Consider the following 10,001-nt stretch of genomic DNA (forward strand, 5'->3'; position numbering starts at 1 on the left):
TACTCTCACTGACCTATTAACACCCTCAATCCATTAAGCCCAACACTTAAAAAAAAGTCTATTAATATGCTTCTGACATCATCAATACTTCCAACTCACCCAACGTAGAGTCCTTGATCAATCCTTGTAATCGCTCTTTTGCAAACATTTTCAACTCTCTTACCCCAATGTCTCTATCTTTCTCACTTGAAGGAACCTCAAAGTAGAAACCCAGTCTTGCTTGGACTAAGCCCTGCTGAAACAAACTTTTCCATTCCATTGCTTGCATCCAAGTTAGCAAAGATTGCTATAGAAAAATCATACGAAAGGACTGACTGCTTTTAATTTATGACCTCATACCTCACGGGAGCACTTCAACTGGCTGGCAAAACTATTCATTCTCTGGATGAATCATTCATACTTTGACTTCTCTACTCACATCTCTCATATCCTTTCCCCCACCTGTCCTCATTTTCAGCCAGAGAACTTGCATCATATTTGAGAGACTAGAAACCATCTACAGGGAATGTCTCAACTTCAGAAGGTCACATCTGTACCCATTTGCTCTTGCATTTTTCTTGTTTCTTTTTTTTAATTTTCTTTTTTTATTTTTTAAAATTTACATACAAATTAGCTTATAGTGAAACAATGATTTCAGGAGTAGGTTCCTTAATGCCCCTTACCCATTTAGCCCATCCCCCCTCCCACAACCCCTCCAAGCAACCCTCAGTTTGTTCTCTATATATATGAGTCTCTTCTGTTTTGTCCCCTCCCTGTTTTTATATTATTTTTGTTTCCCTTCCCTTATGTTCATCTGTTTTGTCTCTTAAAGTCCTCATATGAGTGAAGTCATATGATTTTTGTCTTTCTCTGACTGACTAATTCCACTTAGCATAAAACCCTCCAGTTCCATCCACATAGTTGCAAATGGCAAGATTTCATTCTTTTTGATTGCGAGTAATACTCCATTGTGTATATATATACCACATCTTTATCCATTCATCCATCGATGGACATCTGGGCTCTTTCCATACTTTGGCTATTGTTCATAGTGCTGCTATAAACATGGGGGTGCATGTGTCCCTTCGAAACAGCACACCTGCATCCCATGGATAAATGCCTAGTAGTGCAATTGCTGGGTTGTAGGGTAGTTCTATTTTTAGTTTTTTGAGGAACCTCCATACTGTTTTCCAGAGTGGCTGCACCAGCTTGTATTGCCACCAACAATGCAAAAGAGATCCTGTTTCTCCACATCCTCGCCAAAATCTGTTGTTGCCTGCGTTGTTAATGTTAGCCATTCTGACAGGTGTAAGGTGGTATCTCCTTGTGGTTTTGATTTGTATTTCCCTGATGATGAGTGATGTTGAGCATTTTTTCATGTGTCGGTTGGCCATCTGGATGTCTTCCTTGGAGAAGTGTCTATTCATGTCTTTTGCCCATTTCTTCACTGGATTATTTGTTTTTTGGGTGTTGAGTTTGAGAAGTTCTGTATAGATTTTGGATGCTAACCCTTTATCTGATATGTCATTTGCAAATATCTTCTCCCATTATGTCAGTTGCCTTCTAGTTTTGCTGATTGTTTCCTTTGCTGTGCAGAAGCTTTTTATTTTGATGAGGTCCCAGTAGTTCATTTTTGCTTTTGTTTCCCTTGCCTCCGGAGATGTGTTGAGTAAGAAGTTGCTGTGGCCAAGATCAAAGAGGTTTTTGCCTGCTTTCTCCTCAAGGATTTTGATGGCTTCCTGTCTTACATTTAGGTCTTTCATCCATTTTGAGTTTATTTTTGTGTATGGTGTAAGAAAGTGGTCCAGGTTCATTCTTCTGCATGTTGCTGTCCAGTTTTCCCAGCACCATTTGCTGAAGAGACTGTCTTCATTCCATTGGATATTCTTTCCTGCTTTGTCAAAGATTAGTTGGCCATACGTTTGTGGGTCCATTTCTGGGTTCTCTATTCTGTTCCATTGATCTGAGTGTCTGTTCTTGTGCCAGTACCATACTGTCTTGATGATTACAGCTTTGTAGTATAGCTTGAGGTCTGGGATTGTGATGCCTCCTGCTTTGGTTTTCTTTTTCAAGATTGCTTTGGCTATTTGGGGTCTTTGTGGTTCCATGCAAATGAATTTTTCTTGTTTCAATGGAAGAGAGAACTATCAGAGAGAACTCTGTCACTTGTACCCTGGATCTCATCCTTCTCTCCTGCTCAAGGACTTGATTTGTTGAGTCATTATCTGTGAAATTTCTTACTTTTTTTTTTTTTTTAATTTTAAATAGGCTCCATGACCAACATGGGGCTTGAACTCACAACTCTGAGATCAAGAGTCACATGCTGTACTGCCCTGTGAAATTTCTTAATTGGGAAAAAAAAAAAAAAAAAAAGACTTGGCATTTTATTTTGTTTTATTCATACAATATAAAAATTTTTTATATTTTCTGTTGAAATTGGTATTAGGTTCTATTTATTTATTTATTTATTTATTTATTTATTTATTTATCTTGGTATAGATTACAAAAAATCTTTAAAATTATAGCATTGATACCCAAAACCTACAGAAACAGGAAATATATTCCTATGTGAAGCCACAGCTTAAAAAATAAATCAATGGAATTACTTTGTCAGAAAACTGTTCTGAAACTTATAATTTTTTCATAAATCACTTGCATAACTAACTGCCTTCATTTCCCATTTTGAACTTCTTAATGTTATTAACATAGAGCTGACTTTTTTGTTCTTCATTATCTCGTTTTGCTTGGTTCTGAATTTAAAAGTGTCACCTCAAAGCAGATGACAAACATTATTGACTTTTTTTTAATAATAGGAGAGGATGGGGTGCCTGGGTGGCTCAGTCAGTTGAATGTCTGACTTTGGTTCAGGTCACAATCTCATGGTTTGTGAGTTTGAGCCCCGCATCGGGCTCTGTGCTGACAGCTCAGAGCCTGGAGCCTGCTTTGGATCCTGTGTCTCCCTCTCTCTCTGTGCCTCTCTGCTCATGCTCTGTCTCTCTCTCTCTCTCAAAAGTAAAAATAAAAACATTAAAAAAATATATAAGAAGATGTTCACAATACCACATTAAGTAGAAAATAAGTAGAAAAAAGTAGAGAACCATATCAGAGTAAGATCTCAGTTCTATAAAAACTGAAGTGTGTAGGGATATGTGTATATTTAAAAATATACACATAGAAAAAAACCTAAATGAACATAGACCAAAAAAAATTTTTTTAATATTTATTTTTGAGAGAGAGAGAGCGAGCATGGGGGAGGGACAGAGAGACGGAGAGACACAGAATCTGAAGCAGGCTCCAGGCTCTGAGCTGTCAGCACAGAACCTGATGCAGGGCTCGAACTTGCAGACTGTGAGATCATGACCTGAGCTGAAGTCAGACACTTAATCAACTGAGCCACCCAGGTACCCCTAGACCAAAATTGTTTTTAATGTTTATTTATTTTTGAGAGAGAGAGATAGAGCACATGCACAGGGGAGGGGCAGAGAGACAAAGAATCCCAAGCAGGCTCTGCGCTGTCAGTGCAGCGCCCAATGCAGGGTGTGAACTCACCAGCCACAAGATCATGACCTGAGCCAAAACCAAGAGTCAGATGTGTAACCGATTGAGCCACCTGAGCTGAAACCAAGAGTTAGATGCTTAACTGACCAAGCCACCCAGGCGCCCCTGGACCAAAATGTTTGTGGTAATTTCATCTAGGTGTTGGGGCACAAATGATTTTTATTTTCTTTCTTATTTTTTCTGTGTTTCTCAAGATTTCCACAATGAACACATGATTTTTATAAACATAACTACTTTTCTTTTTTAATTAGTTTGAGAAATTGGAAAATCCCTTGGCTTATCAGAATTCAGAGTCTTTCAGTTTTGTATTTCCAAAGGCTCCATTTTATCAGTTCATCTAGGGTACATGAGTCTTAGGAAACTGATTAAAAACAGTCTCGGGGTGCCTGGGTGGCTCAGTCGGTTGAGCATCAGACTCTTGATTTCAGCTCAGGTCATGGTCTCAGGGTCATGAGATCAAGCCTTGTGTCAGGCTCCATGCTGACGGTGGAGCCTGCTTGAGATTCTCACCCTGACCCCCTCTGCTACTTTCCCCTGCTCACATTCTCTCTAGGAAAAAAAAAAAAATCTCAAAAGAGAAACCTAATTTATTAAACAGGTGAAATAAATGCTCGGAGCATTCTATGCCAGTGGATAAATTCATTTGGAAGGATAAATGACTGGAACATTTCTAGTGAAACAGAACAAAATCACAGGTCTATTAAGTGGGAATTCAAATATGGATCTGTATTTCAGAGCCTCTTTCTTGACATCATTCCTATATAATGGTTGTAGAAGTTAAAATGAAGTGTTCAACTACATGGTCAACTAATCTTTGACAAAGCAGGGAAGACTTCCAATGGAAAAAAAAGACAGTCTCTTCAACAAATGGTGTTGGGAAAACTGGACACAACATGCAGAAGATTGCAACTGGACTACTTTCTTATACCATACACAAAAATAAATGTAAAATGGATTAAAGACCTAAATGTGAGAAAGGAAACCATCAAAATCCTAGAGGAGAACACAGGCAGCGACCTCTTTTACCTTGGCAGGAGCAGTTTCTTACTAGACATGTTGCTGCAGGCAAGGGAAACAAAAGCAAACATGAACTACAGGGACTTCATCAAGATAAAGAGCTTCTGCCAAAAAAAAAAAAAAAAAAAAAAAAAAAAAAAGAAAGAAAAAAAAAATCTGCACACTGAAGGAAATAATCAACAAAACTAAAAGGTAGCCTACAGAATGGGAGAAGATATTTGCAAATGACATATCTGATAAAGGATTAGTATCCAAAATCTACAAAGATCTTCTCAAATTCAACACTCAAAAAACAACCCAGTTAAGAAATGGGCAGAAGACACAAACACTTTTCCAAAGAAGACATCCAGATGGCTAACGGACACATAAAAGATGCTCAACATCACTCATCATCAAGGAAATACAGATCAAAATCACAATGAGATACCACCTCACACCTGTCAGAATTGCTAAAATTAACACAAGAAACAACAGGTGTTGGCGAGGATGCAGAGAAAGGGAAACCCTCTTGCACTGTTGGTGGGAATGCAAACTGGTGCAGCCACTCTGGAAAACAGTATGGAAGTTCCTCAAAAAACTAAAAGGATTAGTTTTAGTTTTAGGATTATTTATTTTATTATTAATTAAATTATTTAATTATTAATTGAATATTAATTAAATTAATTAAATATTAATTAATTATTAATTATTAATTTACATTATTATTAATTTTAGGATTATGATCCAGCAATTGTACTCTTCGCTCTATACCCAAAGGATATAAAAATACAGATTTGAAGGTGTATGTGTACCCTGATATTTATAGCAGCATTGTCAACAATAGCCAAACTATGGAGAGAGCCCAAATATCGGTGGTGTATATACAAAGAGGTGGTTTATATATTTACAATGGAATATTACTCGGTGATCAAAAAGAATGAAATCTTGCCATTGGCAATGATGTGGGTGGAGCTAGAATATATTATGCTAAGCAAAATATATGCTAAGACAAATACCATATGATGTCACTCATATGTGGAATTTAAGAAACAAAACAGATGAGTATATGGGAAGGAGGGGGAAAAGAGAAGAAAGCTAAACAAACCGCAAGAGACTATTAACGATAGAGAACAAACTGAGGGTTGATGGAGGGAGGTGGGTGGGGGATGGGCTAGATGGGTGATGGGTATTAAGGAGGGTACTTCTTGTGGTGAGCACTGGGTGTCATAAGTGATGAATAACTAAATTCTACTCCTGAAACCAATATTGCACTGTATGTTAACTAACTAAAATTTAAATTAAAAAAATAAAGTGTTGGATTTTAAGTTGTTTCAAGGTTATAGCAAGTTAGCAAATGGGCTATTCTAAGAAAGTACAGACGTCCAAACTTGGAAAGTAGCTGGAACCTGTGAAGTGACTGCTTTAGAGCTGTAGCAGTATAAATAATGACGTGTATGTACTGCTTTACAACATTTTTCTGTATTTTATCTCATTTGATTATTTTTAAAATATTTTTGAGTATAGGTGACACACAGTGTTACATTAGTTTCAGGCGTACAACACAGTGACTCAACTTCTCTTATACCTTATGCTATGCTCACCACAAATGTAGCTACCATCTGTCACCGTACAATGCTGTTGTAATATCGCTGACCATATTTCCTATGCTGTGCTTGATTTGATTCTCTTAACAACTCTGTGAGGTAAGTGGGACCTCCATTCTGGCCTTGCTGTATAGGCCAGTGGTTCTTAAACTTTAGCTGGGATCAGAAGGCCTGGAAGGCCTGGTTAACACTGGTGGTTAAATGCTAGGCCCTGTCCCCGGATTTTTCTGAATCTGTAGGTATGGGGTGGGGCCAGAATATTTGCATTTCTAACTTATTCATAGGAAACTGTCTGGAAATAACAGCTCTAAGCCACCTTTTTGGGTTTTTTTTCACTCTTTGTAAAGCCAGAGCTGGTCACAGTCTTGAATAATAGCTTTGCATTGCCCTCAGAATAAAATCTAAATTAGAAGGTTCTGAGTGATCTGACTCCTGTTTACCTCTATAGCTTTCTGTCTCTTTCTCTCCAGCCATACTAGAGAACTAGCAGTTCTCCAAAGAAGCTGTATCAGTTTGCTAGGGCTGCCATAACAAAATGATTAGCAGGTAACATTACACATTCACCTTTCAAGAGTATGATTTTGTACAAATAAGATAACATGCTTGATCCAAGCTAAGATCAAGCAAGTATTGTTACAGATATATGATATGTATGCAAAGGTTGCTGGGGGAGAGGGAACATAACTTCTATTATGGACTGAATTGTATACCCTCAAAATTCATATGTTGAAGCCCTAACCCTCAGTACCTCAAAATGTGACGATATTTGGAGACAAGGACTGTTAACAGGTAATTAAGTTAAAACGAGGCCATTAGAGCAGGCCCTAATCCAAACTGACTAGTTTACTTATAAAAGAAAACTTGAACACATAGACATCATCAGAGGTGTGCACATGCAGAGGTATGATCATTGAGGACACAGTGAGAAGGTGGCCATCTATAAGCCAAGAACAGGTCTCAGAAGAAAACAGCCCTGCTGTCACTTCGATCTTGAACTCCTAAGCAGTCCTAGCAAACTCATATAAACCTCAGGTTGAAAAAACCAGATCTGAGGGACATTATGGACAGTGCTCAACTTATAGAAGGCATTCAAATATGTCTACTGGATAAATGTCTTAAAGTCACATAGGAAAATTTTATTTTTCAAGATCCTCCTTTATGAGGCTTTCTTGAGCTACTAACCAAGGCAGAGTTAATGTCCCTATTTTAGCATCTCCATACTACTCTGTTCTTATTTTCAGGGTACTTAGCCCAATATATTATAGTATTTAGGTACTTTACTCAGTGTATCCTTTTCCTCAGTGCTGAGCACAGTATTAGGCTCATCATAGTTGGTGGGCCATATCTGTTGAAATGGATGGTCTAATCTTAATCCATCCAAATAGGAGAAAGAGCAAACTACACAAAGTGAAAATATAATGTCCAGCTACACTGGCTACATTAGGTTAAATCATAAGAAATTAGTATTTGATGTTTTCAAAACACTGAACAGAAAAACTCCGGGTCTTTTATGGAACATAGCCAATAAAAATCTAAAAATATTTCTCATCTTGCTATTCATTTTTTTTGTACAACAAATGTTTGACATATGCCTGTAAGGCACTATTCCGTACTAAGAGTGCTGGAACTTACAAAGGTGAGTAAGTAAGCTTTGCTCCTTATTAAAAAGATTAATAGTTGAAAGTTGAATGTCTGACTTTTGTCCCCACTCACCTGAATTAGTGAAAATATAAAGGGGGCATCAATACGTCACTTAAGTCCAATGGTTTCTAGCACATTCTCTGGACATTTTTTTCCACCTTCATTATAAAACATTTAGTAAAGACAAGGATATGCAGCCAGTCTTGTCTGGAAACTTTGGTGACCCTTGGCAGGTCCCTATTCCTGCGTGTGCCAGTTTGTAATAGTAGGATACTAATCACACGTCGTAAGATTGTTTATTGGCACACAGGCTAAGACATATAAACTGCCATGATATTCAAAGTTAGAAAATTTTACTCTATTGTACTTGCTTTCGAAAGGCAAAGGGTCTAATACCGTTTTGGGAAAAATGGCTTGTTCATTTCTTGTGAAGGCCGTTGGGCTGATACACCCACTAATGCACAGTAGTAATGGTCCATACATACATTTCTATGTATCATGCACATTAAATGACAGAAAACTCACTTTACGAAGCAGAACAGTACAAAGCCACTAGCCTTAAGGCTCTATAATATAAAGACAGATTTGTCTTTTCGCAGACTAAGGATTACTAGGTTAACATTTGAAGGAGGAAGATTTAATCTTAAAATTAAAGGCATTTTTAAAAAATGGCGGGAATAATCCTAGGTCTCTAGAGGTTAGTGGCTTAAAAGAGTAAAAGCCTCATGACCCCGACGTGATTCGAACACGCAGCCTTCTGATCTGGAGTCAGACGCGCTACCGTTGCGCCACGAGGTCCTGCTGGGCTGTGGCTCGCGCAGTTTCTTAGGACTCAAGTATCATGGCGCTTCTCCCGGACGCATTTTTTTTCTTCACGTCTCTCCTTGCCCCTCCATCCAGTACAGATTGGAACTGGAGACTAATCCTTTTGGCACCCAAATTTTACTGACCGCTAATCCTCTACCTAACTTGGGAAGGAACCAAAGGAAGCGGGAGAACGGAGTTTCCCTTTCAGTCGAGTCCCCAGGGTCAAGGGAAACTGTTCCTTCCTCTTCTATAGCAAGCAATTTCCGTTCTTACCCGCCCCTTTAGGCGCGGAACTCCGCCTTCCCTCTCCCCTCCCCCCCGGGTTGCGCGCGCGGAGTTCGTGACCTCCAGTTGGAATTTGTCGGGCGTTTCTGCGCAAGCGCACGTCTTTGCCAGCTAGCCCCTGGTAGCTAGCGCCAGTTGTATAAAGCATTGCTCTCAGGGTATGGTTTTATTTCACCGTGAGTGTTAAGCTTAAAAGCACCATTTTTAAAAGATGCGCTTACAGAGGATATTATGTATTGTATATGTCAGCAGGTTTGCACCTCATAGTTGAGCAGTTGGATTAATAAAATTTACCGGTCTCCCCGTCGGGGAATTGAACCCCGGTCTCCCGCGTGACAGGCGGGGATACTAACCACTATACTAACGAGGAGCTGTCGCTTTTGTTCTTCCCAAATATCCCTTCAAAAGTGGAAAACATTCCCTCCCTACGCTACTTTCCTTTCTGCTTGCCACCCGGAAGTGTGACAATCCGGACACCTGGACCTCTGCCTGGTCTCTATCCCTTTTGGGCACCTTGGACTCTTCGTCCGTGGAAAGAGTAAATTATTTAGAATAAGTGAAACAAAATGCGCTTCCAGTTTTAGTGGTGGTGAATTGTTGAAAATAATTTTCCGGAGCTCTTTATACTTTCCAGATGATTTAGGTTTCTTTTTAGAGTTTTTTATTTAATAGTGACCAAGAGGATGTGAGTTGAAGCAGAACTTTACCTTCACTTACTTGTATTTTCATTCTGAAGTCGAAGTCCAAGGATATCATATGGTTGCCAGATGTCCAGGGCTGCCAGGGTTGTCCCACAGTACAGTGCCTCCTCAAACAATTTGTAAGCTTTTGTTACACCAGAGGGCTCATGCATTGGACCAGCTGAGGCCAGATGAAATCCTGTTAGCTGATTTTTTTTTTTCTGTATTTCGGTCTCTTTCCTGAGGCGTCTACAGTTTACTCGAAAATGACAAACACGTAAGTGGTAAAATAATAATACATTTAAGTAATTCAAAACAAGGATGTGCCATTAATTAAACATAGGGTTAGGAAGGTGTGCTAATTTGTACCGTCTTTAGCTTTTTCATAAACAGGATCAAACCTGTTCTGAGGAGGACCTTACACATAAACTTTTGACATTAATGCAAATTC

At 38.8% G+C, this 10,001-nt stretch overlaps 2 non-coding genes across 2 annotated transcripts; both read right to left on the reverse strand.

Annotated features, from left to right (window-relative positions):
* Nucleotides 1-8,504: 8,504 nt before the first annotated feature.
* On the reverse strand, nt 8,505-8,576 carry TRNAW-CCA (transfer RNA tryptophan (anticodon CCA)). The gene has a single exon. It is a non-coding gene; the product is annotated as a tRNA-Trp (tRNA).
* A 592-nt stretch (nt 8,577-9,168) lies between these two features.
* TRNAD-GUC (transfer RNA aspartic acid (anticodon GUC)) lies at nt 9,169-9,240 on the reverse strand. The gene has a single exon. It is a non-coding gene; the product is annotated as a tRNA-Asp (tRNA).
* Nucleotides 9,241-10,001: the final 761 nt, after the last annotated feature.

The sequence above is a fragment of the Panthera pardus genome, unplaced genomic scaffold, assembly GCF_024362965.1.
Source record: "Panthera pardus isolate Hobbes unplaced genomic scaffold, ASM2436296v1 HiC_scaffold_6, whole genome shotgun sequence".
Lineage (NCBI taxonomy): Eukaryota > Metazoa > Chordata > Mammalia > Carnivora > Felidae > Panthera > Panthera pardus.